This window comes from Mauremys mutica, chromosome 12 (genome assembly GCF_020497125.1).
Source record: "Mauremys mutica isolate MM-2020 ecotype Southern chromosome 12, ASM2049712v1, whole genome shotgun sequence".
In the NCBI taxonomy this organism is placed as follows: Eukaryota; Metazoa; Chordata; order Testudines; family Geoemydidae; genus Mauremys; species Mauremys mutica.
In genome coordinates this window covers 17,314,635-17,333,783 of record NC_059083.1, presented here as the reverse complement: position 1 = coordinate 17,333,783, position 19,149 = coordinate 17,314,635, and positions in this window count along the sequence as shown.

The following is a 19,149-nucleotide window of genomic DNA, read 5'->3' as shown; positions in this document are numbered from 1 at the left end:
GGGAGAGAAGTGTCTCATCCATTTGCAGCCTGGATAAAGATGACAGGAGCATGTCCTGGTGCCAAGGCAGATGTCACAGTGAGGACACCTAGGGTCCTAAATGAACGCTGGGAATTCCAAAACGAGTCACCTGAAAGACTGACTTGGTAACAGCAACACTAACTTCACAGGCCTGGGAAGAGAACAGAAGACAGAGGAGATGCAGATGTAATAAAGAAGGATTTGTTATACTATTTCCTTTGGGATAGCACCTAGGAGCCCTAGTCAAGGACCAGGACCCCCCTGAGATGCACACTGTACAAACACAGAACGAGAAGTGGCCCCTGCCCCAAGGAGCTGTCATTCTAAGGAACAGCACCACACTTCTAACTTCTGGTACCAAAGTACCTGTGACTAAAAGGGTCACAGCAGATGTGCCCTGCCAGCAGCATGAATAACTTGAGAATTGTGGATTCTCAGAACGTTAGGGTAGCTTCTGCAGTGACAGTGTTGGAAAAATCATAGTGCTAATGAAGCCTTTCTGTATTAGGCCTGAGTAAACCAAAGTTATGTTATGCTTGTCCAAACTGTGTTGGAAAGCTTACAGAACTCATTAGACTGAAGGCCGTGTATCTACCTAAGTCAGCTATTTCGCTTATCAGTTTTGTTTGGCTCCCCAAGTATATGTTGGCTCCCCAAGTGTATGCAGCTGTGTTCACATGTATGCATCCAAAGTATCTAGTACAAAGGGTCAACGGATGTATCTTGTGTCCCCTTCAGAATGACAAATGTATCCTCAACAGCTGTATGTCTCTTGTAGCCCCCACAAAATGATATATGTATCCTGCGTATCCAATTATCCCCTAATAGATGCATGTACAGGTTCTACAGGTCAACCAAATGACGTAGACAAACGTAGGCTAAGTTGTTTGTTTCGGGGTATAAAGGTAGGCCCATCTGGCCATGTAAGGTGTGTCTCTCTCTTTGGCACGAGCCGAGATGAGAGCACCCGCTCAGCTGACCGATCAATAAAGATAATGGTACTCGTCTCTCTGATCCTCCGTGCCTCCTTGGTGGAATTGGGTAAGCTCCGGGGAGAACGGGCCCTTTTGGCTAACAAATGGCGACCCAGATGGGACTTCTCTCCCTGTTGGGGGCGCTGACCGGCGGCCGAGGACGGCTCAGGAGAGTGGCCACCTTGAGCTATTGGTTTGCTCAAGCTCCGGGTCGCCGCAATCGGCCGGGACGGCTACGCCCCCTCCATAGAGAACTCCAAACGACACGGAGGCAAGACAGTACCAGAAGAGGGGAGTCCACCTGCCAGACGTGGCCACTCCGGGCGTGGTAAGTGCGTTACCTCCTGGGTTTGAGGATTAACGCCCCCGAAGAGTGAGGGTTGGGACCTTGGGCCCCTAATGGTAAAGGAACCCACAAATAGGAAGGTGAGTGTGGGTAAAAGCTTTCTGGTTAAGGTACCTAGGTTCAGACACGGCTAATGAATAATTCCATTAACTCCACGAGTCCGTGGGCCGTGCTGAACAATTACTGGGACTTAGAGCAGCCCCAGGGCTGGCTTTTCTTTTTGGTAGGGGTACTTTTGTTTCTTGTTCTATTGGTATGCTGGAAGCCAAAACTGTAATCGGGTCTAGGAGCGTGTGAACCCATCTTCTCTCCCCCCCCCCTTCTTTTCCGTGTGGGTAAGGGACAGTCTAAACATTCCACCTCACCCCCTAAGGGTACCCCAGCATATTATATGTACGTACATTATGGTTCTAAAACCTGCAGGTATTAAGAGAATTGGAATCTTTATACGCGTGAAGATCCATCTAAACAATGCCCATTAAAAGGTACCTTTAATCTAGATAAGATCATATATCTCAGAGGAGCTTTTAATCACCAAAGAAAAGCCTCTGACACAGTGTGAGCAATTTGTCTAGAAACGGGTTAATTTAAAACTCAGCTTCGCCCAGAGATAAAAAGAGAAAGTTGTTTTATGCTCAAGGTCAAGCAAACCAAAGGCAGTACAAGTTACAGAACTGAGATTACATTTGCAAAGCTTAACTGTTTGGTGAGATCCAACAGTCTGACTTTGTGACGGATGCCGGTGCTGGTGTGGCTTGGTAACACTGGAGAAGCCAGAGGTAGCTGACCTGGACTAGAATCTCTGAAAGAGACACCGCAGGAGATTCCAGGGTGTAAAAGAACAGCCTTCCCAAGAGCGGAAGCATGTTGGAAATTCTGAACAAGCTGTATACAGGATAATCTCCCGTCCACCTATTCCCCTTTTCTGAATGTTATATACAGACGTGGCCAGTCTGGATATGTGTAAGTATGGGGCATTTATATCTTTCTTGAGTGATGTGGGAGCATTCCCAACACTCTCCATTGTTGTTTTATCATTTTAATGAAGCTTTAAAATTTGGTTATATGGTGTATTTTCTCTATCCTCCTGCAACGTCCTGCAGTGTCAGTTTGATCACCTGACATGAGGCATAAATTGGTAACAGAAATTTGTCACAGTTTGGTGAGCAATAGAGAATGGGGGAACCCTGTAGAATTTACACCATCTATTTGTTTTACCCTTGTTGTTTTATGTTTGTTTTATTTGGTTCTGTTGGTGTTATATGTTGAGGATTGCATAATTAAAGATGTGCCCATTCTCAGCTGCAGTAAGTCTGAGAACTGGAGAAGGGTTTAGCATTCCTCTCTCCACCCTGGTTGACCAGGAAGGGTGGCAGGTGAAAGGATCTACCCCCAGTCGTGGCAGGACTGGGCAATAGAGTAGTTGGAGAAAAGGAAGCCCTGGCTAAGCAAGTACCAGTCCTTCAGGGACTTGTTAAAATGTAACCATTCGTGCTCAGCACATGCCGTAACAGCAGTGTGTTTGCTACAAGAGGCAATTAAATAGTTAACGCCAGTGGGCCATGTGTTTTGCCCAGGTGGCAAGCCTCACGAGGGAGGACTCGGGTCGTCTTGTGAATAAAATGTTTTAGGAAAAAAAACCAGAAGGGTGGGGGCAGAAGCCCATGAAAGAAACGGTTCAGCGCCAAAAAAAAAAAAAAAAAAGGATCGGGCCCAGGCGGCCAGGCAACAGACAGAGAGCTTGGAGAACAGGTTGGAAACTTTTGAGGGTCTAGTGGAAGGAAGGAGAAAGTAAGTGTAAGCATGGGGATTTCAAATACTCAGAATGATATTTGGAATGGTGATTTGAATTGGTAAGTGGCTGTTGGAAGACAGGCAAGTGATTTAAGGGAAGGGCAAGTGATTTTTAAAGGAGAGTGAAAAGTTAACTCTGTAGTTGCTGGAGGGAATAGTAGTTGAACTTTGTAAAAATGCTAAAGAGAAAAGTTCTTGGTGTTTTTTTTAAATGTTTGTAAATAAATTCAGGCAAAGAAATTATTAGATTGTAATCATTTGGCTATGAACAATTTTGTTGAATTAGCTAAAGAATGTATACAGTGCTGTGTAAATGAAAATTTATTAGGCTCTAAGGCATTATAAGTGGTGATGTTTTCTTTCAGTGTTTAAAAGCAGGAGTTAAAAGTAAAAAGCAAGCCAGAAAGCATCTGTATTAATGCAAATTATCTAACTGATAAGGTAAAAGCCACTGAAACCTGGGCTGCCTATAAAACATATACAAGGAAATATGGGGTAATTCCCCTGTTTTGCCTAAAATCAACAAGGGTATTTGTATATTTTAAGCAATAATTGACTGCCCAGAAGGGGTAGACCTCTGTTTTGGTCTTTCAGATAATCAAAGAAAACTAATGCCAGCTGAACAGCATTCAACGTATCGTGATTTACTGGCAGAGTAAAAATTATGTTCGGTGTTCTATGTTCTGTCTTGTGGTGTCTGTCTCAAGTGGCCAGAATGTGTTTAATATTTTCATGGGATGGTCTGGTTTGAAATAAAGCAGAAGGCTTGAATTGAAATGCAGATATTTGTCTTGTTCAACTTAAAATACAAAGTGTTCGAATACATCAGAAAAATGTAATATACTAAAGTCTTATGTATTTTCTTAAGTAAAAGAAAAAAAACTGCATTGGCCAAATTGCATACTAACAGTCTTTGGAAGCAAGGACATAAAAAGTTAACCCACTCCCCATATTGTACATGGGATCCTTCTGGCTACCTCAGATTTCTAGCCAGAGGGCTGGGGATGGTGGGAAGCTATTGAACTAGAGCTTGTATTAAATGAACTCATCAAAGTGGGTGTGCTTATCCTGGCTTGTTGTTCCAAAGCTCTGTAATAAGGTTATTTTAGTAGAAGGATACATGTGGCATACATTAAATAATAAGACTAATGTACTGTATAACAGCAATGTGTATGTGTTCATTGTTAACAAAAGGTGTATAAGTAAAAAGTAAAAGTTTCCTTTGTAGGTTAAAAAAGGAAGCCAAAAAGGGGAAAAGGAAAAAGAACGAGTTAAATGAGAAAAACTAACTAGCAAGCTCAGTCCAAAAAAAAAAAAAAATACACTGACTTCGTTCAAGGACACTTGGCTAACAACCAGAAAAGGGGGCTGTACAATCTGCAAAGACACTAATGCAATGTGTTAGGTTTCCTTTTTACACAGGTAAAGACGCACTACCCGAAGACCCTAGCAGCCCTGCCACTCCATGGAACCTGGAGACCGGATCAATGTACAGGTCCACCAACAAAAGACTGCTTTGGCTCCACGCGGGAAAGGCCCTTATTGAGTCCTGCTGATTACCAACACCGCTGTGAAGTGCCAAAGACTGACTGCTTGGACCCATGATTCTCACTGCAAAAAGACCCGTCCACATAAGGAGAACTCTCCTATATGATTAGCCTATTCCTTCTTCTAGCTCCACTGTGCCTTCTGGACAGCAGGGAAAAAGGACAAGGTGACGTGCTAGCTAACCTCTCCCTTGTCCGCTGACAGACCTACTGTGCCTTTGAACTTTTCTAGAAGAATCAAAAACCATTACAGGGTGATGTGCTGATAATCTCTCCCCTGTAAAATGCTAAACTACAATTGTTTTGGGAAAGAAGAAAAAAACACTCACTCCACTGACATTGCCAAAGTCCAGGAATTCCTGACTAAAAAGGACATTGAGAACTGACCCTGGTAAAGAAACAAAAATTCTACACTGGCAGGAAGAAACTTGTGGGATCCTGTTTGGAAATGTGGTATTAATTGAATTTTGGGGTTTATTCTACAGGCTGCGCCCTGTGTTTTGGATAAATCCTTTAGTATGTATTGCCCTCCCTAATTGGATTTTAAATGACATTGCCTTTATCCAGTTTTCAGATCACTTTTACATACCCAGATTGCTCACAAGGGGCTGCCATTAGATTAGCACAACAAAGAGCCTGGGTTATTTCCTCTGGAAAAAGAAGAAATTGGGCAGATCCCTGTGGGCTGGGGCTAACACTTTAACAGCCATTTAAAATATTCTTAAAGGCCAAGAACATAATAAGAAATTGGGCCGACTAGAAAGGGCCACTAGCCTTATTTTTTTAAGCTCAGCTATCTTAAGTACAGGCTGGAGCAGTTGAGTTACATGTCATTTCCACCCTTAGTTCTATAACCCAGAAGTTACTGACAGAGATGGTATTGAATATCACTGAGGCTGGGAAGGCATTGCAGTGGGATCTAGTATGTTTAAAATTTCAGGATTTCCTGAATGACCGGCTGATGGCCATTTGGAGTAATCTTGAGTACCAGACTTGGCCCACTGCCCTTACAGACACATCTGAAGTACCATCTGATCTGTGGTCATGGAAACATATTCGGACACTTTCTGGATGAAAGTGTGTACATTTACAGTGCTCCTTCCAAGCATATGGACCGGTTAGGGTGGATGTGGGCTCCCACATACCGAATCCTGCCGGGTCCATGGGGAGGATGCATATGGGACTAAATTATTCACCGAGGCATCTGGGAAATTAAACCATTAAGTATGCCTACCTGAGTTATAGTCAGTGCCCCGATCCCTTAGTTGTTAAATGAACAAGGTTCCACTCTTTCGTCCATGCATTCATTCCTGGGTTGGGGGTGACTAAGCTTAAAAGAGCAGTTGTAAATATTTCTGCAGAGCTTCATTGCTTTTTGGCCTCAAAGTGTGAGAAAACTCAGCCAAAAGGTTTGGTGAGTATTCTCAAAGGGGGGAGTTGTTGGAAAAATCATAGTGCTAATGAAGCCTTTCTGTATTAGGCCTGAGTAAACCAAAGTTATGTTATGCTTGTCCAAACTGTGTTGGAAAGCTTACAGAACTCATTAGACTGAAGGCCGTGTATCTACCTAAGTCAGCTATTTCGCTTATCAGTTTTGTTTGGCTCCCCAAGTATATGTTGGCTCCCCAAGTGTATGCAGCTGTGTTCACATGTATGCATCCAAAGTATCTAGTACAAAGGGTCAACGGATGTATCTTGTGTCCCCTTCAGAATGACAAATGTATCCTCAACAGCTGTATGTCTCTTGTAGCCCCCACAAAATGATATATGTATCCTGCGTATCCAATTATCCCCTAATAGATGCATGTACAGGTTCTACAGGTCAACCAAATGACGTAGACAAACGTAGGCTAAGTTGTTTGTTTCGGGGTATAAAGGTAGGCCCATCTGGCCATGTAAGGTGTGTCTCTCTCTTTGGCACGAGCCGAGATGAGAGCACCCGCTCAGCTGACCGATCAATAAAGATAATGGTACTCGTCTCTCTGATCCTCCGTGCCTCCTTGGTGGAATTGGGTAAGCTCCGGGGAGAACGGGCCCTTTTGGCTAACAACAGCCCATTTGGATCGATGGCCTCAATTTTAAACAGATGTGCTAGAGACACATCAGCTGGAAGGGCCTTTCAGCCACAAGAGAGAAGTTTAAGCTGCTGCGGGACAAAATGTTAAGAGTAACGTACTACAGTGTCACAGCACAAATGCAAGAAAGATGCTAAGCGACAATGATTTACTGACCCTAATGGGGATTGCTTAGATGTTGCACTTCCCTTGCCTTCCACCCACTGATTCCCAGCTGTATCGACACCTATCAAGCTGCACATCTGATCTAAAAAATATTCCACCTTCTTGTTGGAGGCTCTAAAACGTTACTGGGCTGTTTAAACACAAACACATGCCACAGCAGGATTCCACACCAACCCCTGTGAAACTGTTTCCTCACCCTCCTATGGTCATGGTGTGCACAGGAGAGTTACGCTATCCACACAGGAGTCATGCAGCATCCTCCTTACCTTGCTTTCTTTCAGGTGCAACCAAATAGTGCAATGCAGCCATAGCCATATCCCTATCACCACTGCTGCGGTCAGCAAAGTGATACAACAGCAAGTCCCCACTGGGTGTCAGCATTACACCACATTCTAGCCCACTAGTGATCATAACCCCCCCCCCCATCTCTTTACTAATCTGAACAGCTGTAATCATTTTTATCTCTCCTCCTATGAAAGCTGTTCCATACCCTTGATCATCTCTGTTGCCTTCTCTGAAGCTTTTCCAGTGATTAGAACAGGACACAGTATTCAACACATGGGTGCACCATAGATTTATAAAGTGGCATGATATTGTGTCTTATTTTGAAGCATCCAAAATAGAACTCCCAGTTAAATCAATCATAGAAAAGGAATTTCTTTGTCCCAAGCTCTGTATAAGTTAAGTCAGAAGTGGATCACGCTGCTCTCACTTCAAGTGATCACATTTGTAATGCATGTATTCCTTTCTGTATGGGGCTGCATTAATCTTTGATTATTTAATCTGATTAAATAAAGTCCAAATGAACCAGTTATCTGACATCTCATGTCATTAAATCTGAACACACAACACTATGACAACAATGCCTAGTGGCCTTATAATCTAGGATGGTTTAATGTCTTTGCTAATCGTTGAGAGAAGTAGCCCACAGGGTAGGAGGTTCCTGCGGAGCCTTGAAAAAAGTCCTCCTGTCAACAGGCTGGAGAAGAGGAGAGGCCTAATTCTGTAGTAAATTGCTGGGCATTTCCTCGGGATTATGGGGGAAATGCCACATGCATTAAGTATTGATTTTATTGGAGCAAGGAGACTATTAAAGATTTTTTTTCTCTTTATACAGTACAGCAATCAAATAATCTGTAAACTGCATCTGGTCCCTTTTGCTGCCGCCCCATTCTGTGCCCCTTGGTCCCAGTTTTACTCCTTTCTTCCTAACTCCCTTGGATTAGTCTGAAGGATGAGTTCTTGGGCAATACTAAGCCCACAGTTACCCGGCAGAAGGGGCTCACCTGGGATGACTGGTGGGGCACTGCAAGGTATCTGCAACCTTAGCTCCACCCACAGAGTCTATGGCGGGACCAGTACAGCCCACCGGCCATATTGAAGGTTTACTCCTTATTTCCTCTCCAAATCGTTTTTCTTGCTGGTAAGGTACTAAAGTAATGGAGCAAGTAACATGTGGGTGTTTCTACTGTCCTGCCCTCAGCCTTCTGCTGCAGTGTAGGTCAAGTATATTAATAGTGACTTAGTCACAGGCCAATGTGCAAAAATAAAATATAAATACACATTAATACAGATTAAAAAGAACAAACTGATTAAACCATACAGAATCACTGTACTGTAGCACAGTGGTTCGCAAACTTTTGTACTGGTGACCCCTTTCACACAGCAAGCCTTTGAGCCTTATAAATTAAAACCACTTTTAAATATGTTTAACACCATTATAAATGCTGGAGGCAAAGCAGGGTTTGGGGTGGAGGCTGACAGCCCCCCCATGTAATAATCTTGCAACCCCCTCAGGGGCCCCAACCCCCAGTTTGAGAACCCCTGCTGTAGCAGCTGACCCTGCAAACAAGGCAGCCACTAGGAATTGACAATGATGTATAATCCTAACAAATGTTCTATGAGAGGCTGTTGCAATGTTGAGTCTCCACAAGGTGTCAGCATTGCACAGCATTACATTGCACCTCGTTAATCAAGAACAGAATTATCTTGTTTGACACAACTTCATTTTAGGAGTTCAATGGACTTTACAAACACTAATGGATTATTCCTGCTCTGCACTGAGCAGGGCGAACATAGAAATCTAAGGGCTTGGCTACACTTACAAATTTGCAGCGCTGCAGCAGGGTGTGAAAACACACCCTCTGCAGCACTGCAAATTGCGGCGCTACAAAGCGCCAGTGTAGTCAAAGCCCCAGTGCTGGGAGCCGCGCTCCCAGCGCTGTCCGTTATTCCCCACAGGGAGGTGGAGTACGGACAGCGCTGGGAGAGTTTTCTCCCAGCGCTGGCGCTTTGACTACACTTAGCGCTTCAAAGCGCTGCCGCGGCAGCGCTTTGAAGTTTAAGTGTAGCCATAGACTATCAGGGTTGGAAGGGACCTCAGGAGGTATCTAGCCCAACCCCCTGCTCAAAGCAGGATCAATCCCCAGACAGATTTTTACTCCAGTTCCCTAAATGGTCCCCTCAAGGATCCCTGAGGGTGAAATTAAGGTAGAAGTAATAACCAACAGCCAGCTGTGATAACAGAAGCAGAACTGGGACTAGAACCTGGCATCCTGACTCCATGCTCTGCTTGAGCCACTGTACAATTATTCCTCTCAAAACAGGGCATAAAATGTGTTCTAACCATTAGCTCCCACTCCTCTTCCAGACCTGGGAATAGAACCCCACAGCCCTCTCTCTCACGCCTGAAAACCAACCCACTTTTAATCTCCTGAACTGAAACAGTAACTCTACCACAGCAACATACAGCCCAGAAATGACTTTAGTACAAGTCAAACTTAAATTTTGCTCTCCAAATCCAGATTGGTCCTTTGTCCATCCCCTTCCCCAGGTGAAGAGGGTGAGATAAATACTGCTCCTTCCTGCTTAGCCCCACATGTCATCCCAAAAGAAATTAAATTTCAAAGCGATTCCCTCCCCCACAAAGGTTCAGTGCTGTGGGAAAAAGAGGATTCAGTAGGGACGTCTTTGCCATACTAAGAAGCAGGACAGAGAAAGAGGTACAGCTCCAGATGTCCTCCCCGCTTCAAAAAACCAAACCAAACCCCACACTCCACGTTTTTAAAAACCTCCTGCTTTCTTTACATCTTTGTGATGTGGACACAGCTTCCGTTAAAATTAAAGGAAGAGGAGTGCACAACAGGGCTGTTATCTCAGTTGGGTCATCTAGGCACTACTGCATACAGATAATTATGTATCTAAACCCCCTAGGTTGCTTTGAAAATCTCAACTCAGCCCCCCCCCCTTGGGTAATACACTGGCAACTGAACGGGGCCTGGATCTCCAGAGCCAACAGCATGAGCTGCTACAATTTAAGCTAAAAATCAACTTGTGGCTGTAACAGACTCACATATCCTCCTGATTGGCCCAGATGGTGACACTTGACACACACTCGCTAGGGCCGGTTTGTTTACCTGCCGCGTCCACAGGTTCAGGCTCCCACTGGCTGCGGTTTGCCATCCTAGGCCAATGGGGGTGGCGGGAAGTGGCGCAGGCTGAGGGATGTGCTGGCCGCTGCTTTCCGCCACCTTCATTGGCCTGGAGCAATAAACTGCGGCCAGTGGGAGCCGTGATCAGCCGAACCTGCGAATGCATCAGATAAACAAACCGGCCCGGCTCGCCAGGTGCTTACCCTGGTGAGCCACGTGCCAAAGGTTGCCAATCCCTGCACTCGGGTGTTACACATGCAGGTTTTATGGACTCGGTGCTGGTCTGCCCACTGTGTTAACTGAAGGGAACTGCCTGTGGTTTGTGTTACTAGCTCTGATGCCTCTTTGTCCATGGTCCTGCTACTCTGGCAGAGGCCAAGAGGGTAGGGGCGTGTCTGCTGGTGGAATAGGGTTGCCATTGGTTGGAGGTATTCCTGGAGTTTTAATCACATGATGATCTTTAATTAATGATTAATCTTTAATTCCTGGAGATCTGGCAACTCTATGGTGGAAGGGCAGATAAGATGGTGGTTGTTTGTGAAAAGGCTGCAAGTTCTGCGCTTTGAATTTTTCTACTCGCCAGAGGGCAGCACGGAATCCATACCACCCGCCCACTCACAAAGAGAACCAGCAGCTATACTGTCCTCTTGTGAGAATTTCACTTCAATTTAAAAAAAAATAAAATTAAGTTTCTAGTCCCTGTGGATACAAAACACTTGAAAATAAGACCTATTTCCTCCCTAAAGGCTCAGAAACCAAACAGCCAAGAACACTCTTGGCTGAATTCAATTTTCATTTAGTTTTTATAATTTTGACAGAATACGGATGTTTATATTTAAGCTCCAAAATTTTAACAATTTAAATTTTCACAGTTGCATGAAATTATGGGGTTTAAGCGTTTATTTTTTATCAATTTAAATGTTCATCTGTGGGAAATTCAGGGGGGAGGTCAGACAATTGTTTAGGGCCAGTAGACATTGATTGACATTCAGAAAGTTAAAACACAAACTGTGAACACCACATGTCCAAATGTACAAAGTCAATAGCCATAAATCAAACACCAGTAAGTTCTCTGGCAGCATTTTTCTTACTGTGCCTCTCTGTAAATATCAATGATCATTGCTGGAAATAGTTTCTCAGTTTGCTTGTGTACAGAGAACCTGACATACACTGATAAAAATCAAATCCTTCCAAGCGCACTCGTAGACGGATAAGGCTTGGGGGGGAGCGGCGGGGGGGAAGTAGCCCCCCCAGCATTAAAGCACAGGGCTATGCCTACATAAGGCTCAATTTAATAGGGTCAATTTTGGGTTAACACTCTCCCGGCCCCACATGGTTTAATTCCAAGCCCTGATCTCTCCCCGCCTGGTGGTTTTTCAACAAAAGAGGCGGGGTCGGGGGTGTCTACATCAGGAGGAAGCGCAGACAACGCCCCTCCCCGCCCCCCGCCCCCTGACGCTGGGGGTGGCTCCTCCCCAGCCGCTGCAGCACTGTCAGTGCGGACCAGCCCTAGCCCGGCAGGGGGCGCAGAGCCCGCACGGGAGACAGAGCAGCAGAAGCGCTGCCAGTCACCAGCTAGTTCGGTCCGTGCGCTCCGGTGTGACCGCACATTTAGCAACCACCGCCCCCTGCAGGGCGCTGTTGGTTACTGTCCGTACCGAGCTCTCCGCAGCCCGCACCCCAGGGCCGGGCACCCCCCGCTCTGCCGCAGCGCTTTCAAATTCCAACCTTTTCATTTGCAGCCCCCGAACCGCTACAAACCCCCTTGGAAATCTCAGCCCCAGTCTGCGACCCACAGCCCCCTCCCATGGGTCTCTCCCCCCCCGCCAGCTCCCTACACCTCCCCCACTCCCCATTTCCCCTACACCCCAAGCTGGGTCTCTGCCAGTGCCAGCCTCCCCTCCCCTCCCCTTCCCCCCGGGTGTCTCTGGGGCTGAGGGTCTCCCTGCCCCCCTCCCATTCCCCCGCCCTCAATTCCCCCCGCCCCCGGGTGTCGCTGGGGCGGGATCTCCCCCTTCAGACCCGCGCACCCCTTTTCCCAGACACTCACCGGGAAGGCAGAGCAGGAAACGCTGAAGCTCACACGGACGCGCCACCAAAAAAGGTAAAAGCCCTCGCTGACGAGAGCCTGTTTGTTAGATCACGGGTAGGGCGAGTCTCCGCCTCTGACCTATAGTGTAAAGAAAGTTGGGCGGGGGAGCGAGGAGACGTCTACGTGCCATAGAGCACCACGTGCCTCCGATTCCGTGGCGGGGGATAGAAACAGGGAGGGAGCCAGTTCCCGGCACTGCCTGTCCTCAGCCCATTGCACAGGGCTCAGGAAAGGGAAGGCGGGGGCTAACCAAGCAGGGCCACCCAGAGAATTCAGGGGGCCTGGGGCAAAGCAATTTTGCGGGCCCCTGCCATAAAAATGTTGCAGTATTATAGGACACTATATTCTCGTGGGGGCCCTGCGGGGCCTGGGGCAAATGGCCCCACTTGCCCTCCCAGGTGGCCCTGTAACTGAGTGCTTTTGGGAGCTGAGCCTCAGCCGGCTTGTTTGTGAGTTACACAAATGCCTCCCCAAGAGTCTGTACCTGCTCTGCGCTCTCTGATCCGCCCACAGCTACTCTGGGTGTTTCTTGTGCTGCTTCCTGCACCCATGGGCCGACTTCTCCAGGCCTGGTCGGCACACAGTGTTCTACCCGTGACATTACACTGTGTTGGCTCTCCTGACACACACAACTTCTACCCCCAAGCAGGGCCGGCTTTAGGAAGTGCGGGGCCCAATTCGAACATTTTTGGTGGGGCCCTGGGAGGGATGACTAAAAAAAAAAAGCCTTTCATTTCTTCCTTGTATTATTTACTTTCCATAACTATATAAATAATAAAAATATATTATGTACATTGATTCATATATGCTGTTGATTGGTTATTAATGATGGCCGTTTCACATGTGTGGGTCACCGCGAATCCCTGGGGGTGTGCACATGTGTGGGTCCCAGCTGCTCCCTGCCCTCCCTCATTGAAGCAGGTGTGCAGGGTTACAGCCCTGGGAACTGCAGGGCACCAGTGGACATGGGGCTGGCTGGAGGCAGGGCAGGGGCTGACTGGAGGTAGGGTCTGGCTGCAGGCAAGGCAAGGGGTGTGGGGCTGGCTGGAGACAGGGGTGTGGGGTGGGCTGGCTGGCTTCAGGCAGGACCGCAGGGGAGTGCAGCAGGGGTTGGCAGGGCTGGAGACAGAGGATTGTGGGACTGGCTGGCTTCAGGCAGGGGGGTGCAGCAGGGGTTGGCTGGAGACAGGGCAGGGGGTTTGGCAGGGGCTGGCTGTGGGCACGGGGTGCAGAGCTGGCTGCAGGGTTGGGGGGGCAGAGCTGGTGCAGGCAGGGCAAGGCAAGGGCTGCAGCAGAGGCAGCTGGAGCCCTGGCCCTTTAAATAGCCCCCAAGACTCCCGCTATCCCAGGGCTCTGGGGGCTATTTAAAGGGCCCGGGGCTCCCCTGCTTCTACCCCACCTCAGACCTTTTAAATAGCCGTGGGAGCCCTGATGAATGCATAGGGGCAACGGGGCTCCGGCGGCTATTTAAAGGACTGGGGTGGCAGAGGCAGCTGGAGCCCCGGCCTTTTAAATAGTCCCTGGAGCCCCCCGCTACCCCAGGGCGCCAACTGGGAGAGCGGGGCTGCAGGGTAGGGCTTGCCGCACTGCGGCCAAAGCTCCAGCCGGGGCCGTGGGGCTTGCTGCACTCTGGCCGGAGCTCCAGCTGGGGCCGCGGGGCTTGCCGCGCTCCGGCCGGAGCTGCAGCTGGGAGAGCGGGGCCGCGGGGCTTGCCGCGCTCCGGCCGGAGCTGCAGCTGGGAGAGCGGGGCCGCGGGGCTTGCCGCGCTCCGGCCGGAGCTGCAGCTGGGAGAGCGGGGCCGCGGGGCTTGCCGCGCTCCGGCCGGAGCTGCAGTTGGGAGTGCGGGGCTGTGGGGCAGCCGCGCTCCCGCCTGCGCTTTGGTCAGGGGAGCGGGGCCACAGAAGACCCCGGAGCAGGGAGACAGCAGCCGGAGTAATTAAAAAAAAATTAAAAAGGCGCCAAAGGTGCGGGGCCCTCTTAGGCGCGGGGCCCGATTCCCAGGAATCGGGCGAATCGGCCTAAAGCCGGCCCTGCCCCCAAGGAGCGGGGCTGGCTCTGTCCGCAGGAGAGCGCTCCTGCTAGCAAAGCACTGTTCACACCAGTGCTTGTCCTTGGCAAAACTTCTGTCTTGCGGGTGGTGCTTTTTTAACACCTGTGAAAGATAGAAGTTGTATCTTCCAATTGCCAGTGCAGACATAGCCGGTGTGAACAGCACTGCTGACAAAGCTAACCTCGCTCGATGGGGATAGAAGGTTTTTTTTGTTGGCAGGAGAGCCGACAAACAGTGGCTACGCTGTCGCTGTGCAACTTTTAATGGCATGGCTGTAGTGACGCAGCCATGTTGCTAAAAGCTGTGTAGCGTAGACATAGCCTGAGTTACTGCAGCTTTGTGGTGGACGCTCTTCCTTCAGCTTAGACCTGGTTTATATGCTTGTGTCAGTAACTGTACAGCTCTCCCCTGGGGGGCCTAGCTACACCAGTACAAGGACCTTTTATAGCGGTGTAACTGCATCCAGACATGGGTGGGTGGGGTTGTACGGTTTTAGCTATACGGGGGTAGCTAAAGCATTTGATTTTTGTGTGCAGAAGTGGTAGTGGGGGTGCAGGAACTGAGGGAAAGCAGAGCCAGCACTAGGCGTAAGAAGCCTGAGCAATTGCTACGTTCCCTCCTATTGTCAGTGTCAAGCTCACTTGTCAAGGGCCATATCCTCTCAGGTCATTAAGTCCAGCCCAGCAGCCTGTAGGTGCCACTTGATTCAATCTTTGTAGCAGAGTTTGAGGCGGCCAACCTTCCTACTGCCTTTTTCAAATTCGCCGTACAGAGCTCTCTTAGGCAGTCGATTGTTTTCCACACCGCTACGTAAGGCATGGCTGACCCAGGTCATTTGCCTCCACACTGGCATGGCTTCCACGTTGGCATGGCTTCCACGTTGGCATGGCTGCCAGCCGTAGCACTTCATTGGTGGTGATTTTGTCAGACCATTTGATTCCCATTCTGCTGCGCAGGTGGCGTTGTCGGTTGTCACAGGCAGTTGAGCTTTTGGATTTGGCGACGATAGAGGGGGCAGGTCTCTAACGGGTATAGAAGACAAGGGAGCAGAGCAGCTCTGTAAACATGGTGTTTTGTGGATGCTTTGACACCCCCATCCCCCCCATCTTTACCATAGTATTTTTTATAGACTTTTGCTTCTTCTTATTAATAGTAATCATGATAATAATAATATCAGGAGGAGGGATGCCGTAGAGATGCTAAGAAAACAGTCCCTTATTTATTAAATATTCTGTTGGCAAAGCAGAGTAATGGGCAGTTCTCTTTAATCTGAGTCAACTGCTGTCTGAAAAGAACAACTCTGAACTGTGCCTTGCACTAAACTAATAAACAGGAGGAGCCTGACAGCTGGGATCAGACAACAACGCCCTGAGCAGCTCCTGGGCTGCTGGTTTAGCAGAAGTGGGCCGGTTGTGGTTATTTTCCACCCCAACTGCCTGGACTTTGTAACGCTGGGGAGCGCTGCCAAGGGAGAAGGCACAGCAAATTGAAGGCAGAGCTGGATTTGCATTTCTCTTACCTTACTGAGTTCAGTGGAAGTATTGGGTGCACACACACAGAAATGCAGAATTGGGCCCAACATTAGCACTTAAGCATTTGTGGAAACTGCCTACAATTGTAAAATCATCTAGTTAATGATACATTCTGTGATCAATATCAGATTTGTGCTGGTAAAACTGCAGTATAAATATTAAGGTTTTATTAATCAACTATGAAATTATAATGGTATTTTATCTCATGGATCAGCTATTTTTTTCCTCAAGTGATAAATGAGAGCATATTGGAAAATGCATCTTATGTATTCAAGTCCATCTTCCTAATAAAAACATTTTCTCTTTAAAAAAAACCTAGGCCTGATTTCCCACTCCCTGTGCACAATGGTAGTGTCCCCCCCCCCACTATGTACATGTTGAGGGACAACATGAGGTACCGGGTGGAAGGGGAGAATCAGGCCCATGGAGCATCAGGAACAAACAGGGGCGGCTCTAGACATTTTGCCGCCCCAAGCACAGCTGCATGCTGCAGGGGGTGCTCTTCCGGTCGCCAGGAGGGCGGCAGCAGGGAGGTCCACCAGAGCCGCCTGCCGCCCTCCCGGCGACTGGTAGAGTGCCCCCCTGGCATGCCGCCCCAAGCACGTGCTTTGGCATGCTGGGGCCTGGAGCTGCCCCTGGGAACAAACAGGGCCTTTCGCTTCAGTGGGGACCCAATGACACTTCCATTGGGGTCAGCGTTACGCTCCTGCTGCTGAGCTGTCGGAACTGGCCAAGATGACGGGGTCAAATGTAGGTCACAGAGGCCTGAATCTCTCCCCTATCCCTCCAATTCCCCCCCAACACACACACACACACCCCTCTGCCTCCCTGGGTGGCTACAGGGCTGGTCACTTTCTCCAACTCTCTCACTCAGGCCCTATGTCACAGACCCTCAGAGGTATCTAGGCACCTAATGCCCCCAGTTTGGAAGTAGGGTGACCAGATGTCCTGATTTTATAGGCACAGTACCGATTTTTGGGTCTTTTTCTTATATAGGCTCCTATTACCTCCCACCCCCATCTTGATTTTTCACATTTGCTGTCTGGTCAACTAATTTGGAAGTGAGGCACCTAAATACCTTTGGGGATCAGGGCCTGAGGCCTTATGGTGCTTGCAAGAGCAAAGCTTTATTCTGGGTCTGAGGCCTGGCTGTGTGGAGCCACCAGAGCTGCCCAGTGCCCTGCCCAGATTCTCTGCCTGGGAAGCTCAGCCCTTAAAGGCGTAATCCTCAATCCCACAGGAGGAACGGGGAGAGATCTCTGCTCCACAGCTCTGTGCCAGTGACTCTGTGGACCTCAGTGCCAGTGACTCAATAATTGCAATGAGGCTCCGACCTTTTCCCCTGCTCTGGGCACTGTGTCGATGATGTTGCTTGTGAAATATTTTTTTCTCCTCAACTGCAGGAAGCCAAAGCACCTTGGTACTAACCCTCCTGGGAGTGAGTCCTTCCTGTGCTGCTCACTCTGCAGTCACCCCACGTGCAGCTCATTTACCGCTGGGTTATTATCGCTTCACTGTTCCTGGGGGCATGAGAGGGGAACCCAAGCTGGGTGGGAGGTTCTTCTGCATGAGGTGCAGGGAGAGATTTGGAAGGGGAGAGGGAGGGAGGCTTCTCCATTGTGTGTGCATGGGGGGGGGGGGTTTGCAACACGCTGTAGCTGGGAAGGAACATGAAAGTCCCCCCAGGCCAGACCCATAAGCTCACCAGGAAAAAGCAGCCCCTGAGCCCCTGGAAACCTTCAAGCCCCTTCCAAGACTGGGACCAGGCTACTCTTGAGGGGGACCCGCTCCCTGGATATCTATAGGCTGAATCTCTCCTCTCAGCCCCTTGTCTCTCTGTGTCCCAAATCACCTGTGGGTGTCTATAGGGCTGAATCCTTTTTTTAACTCCTTCCCCCACATCTCGCCTCTCCTCACCTTTTCCCCCTGAGTGTCTATAAAGCCAAGTCTCTACTTTCTCCAGGCAGGGGGAGAAAATCTGTCCTCGCTTCTAAATCCCTGGTTTGGAACTGAGCCAGGGTAATGGGTGAGCTTCCTGTAAACCACCCACACCTGCTCCTCCTGCCCACACAGACACCCACAGGGAGAGAGAGAAGAGCAGAGCAACATCTATCCCCTGCTAGTCTGGGAGGGGAGTGGGCATAGAGTGGTTAGAGCAGGGGGGACCCATTAGGATCTATGTGAAGGACAGAGCCTTCTTTGTAGCTGGCTGGTGGGGTGGAAGCAGGGAGACAGACATGTAACCCTATGACTGCTTTGTGCACTAAAGTGACTTAGAGTCAGGAGCTGCTGCTGGCACAGAGGGCAGTTGCTCTCTCAGGGAGAGGTCACATGACATTACTTTGTTTTCTGTTCCTCTTCTTATCAACTAACGCCTACAGCTAGTGGTGCAGGCTCTGCTGTTTCTATAACATGATATGTTAGAGGGGGAAAAGTCTTGAGTAATTTGTGGCATTCAGCCAGCCCCATCTGAACTGACTGTGCAGAACAAACTAAAATGTCCAGCTAAAAATAGACCAGCATTTCTGACTGTTGTGTATTTTGTTGACGTAGACAACTGAGTTAGATTATTAGGGGATAGCCCAGCCAGTTTTAGCTGGTTTTTGTCTAGTTCAGTGCGTGGCAATAAATCGCTTCTTCAAGGTTTACAGCTCTCTACCGGGCTGGTCTACACTAAGGGGAAAAATCGATATAAGATACGCAACTTCAGCTACGTGAATAACGTAGCTGAAGTCGAAGTATCTTATATCGATAACTTACCCGTCCTCACGGCGCGGGATCGATCTCCGGGGCTCTCCATATCGACGCCGCCACCGCCATTCGCGGTGGCGGAGTTCCGGAATCGATATAAGGGCGTTCGGGGATCGATATATCGCGTCTAGATGAGACGCGATATATCGATCCCTGAAAAATCTATCGCTACCCGCCGATACGGCGGGTAGTGTAGACGTAGTGTCTCCAGCGATTTCTTCCTAAAACTGTTGCCCCCAAGGCTATACACTAACAGCCTGTAGCAAACCTCTGAAGATTCTTGTAGCAAAGGGACCATCAGCAACAACAAACCCTGATCCGAAGATAAAATGTAACCGTGTCCCAAGGCATGAACCAGCCAGAGGTGTCTC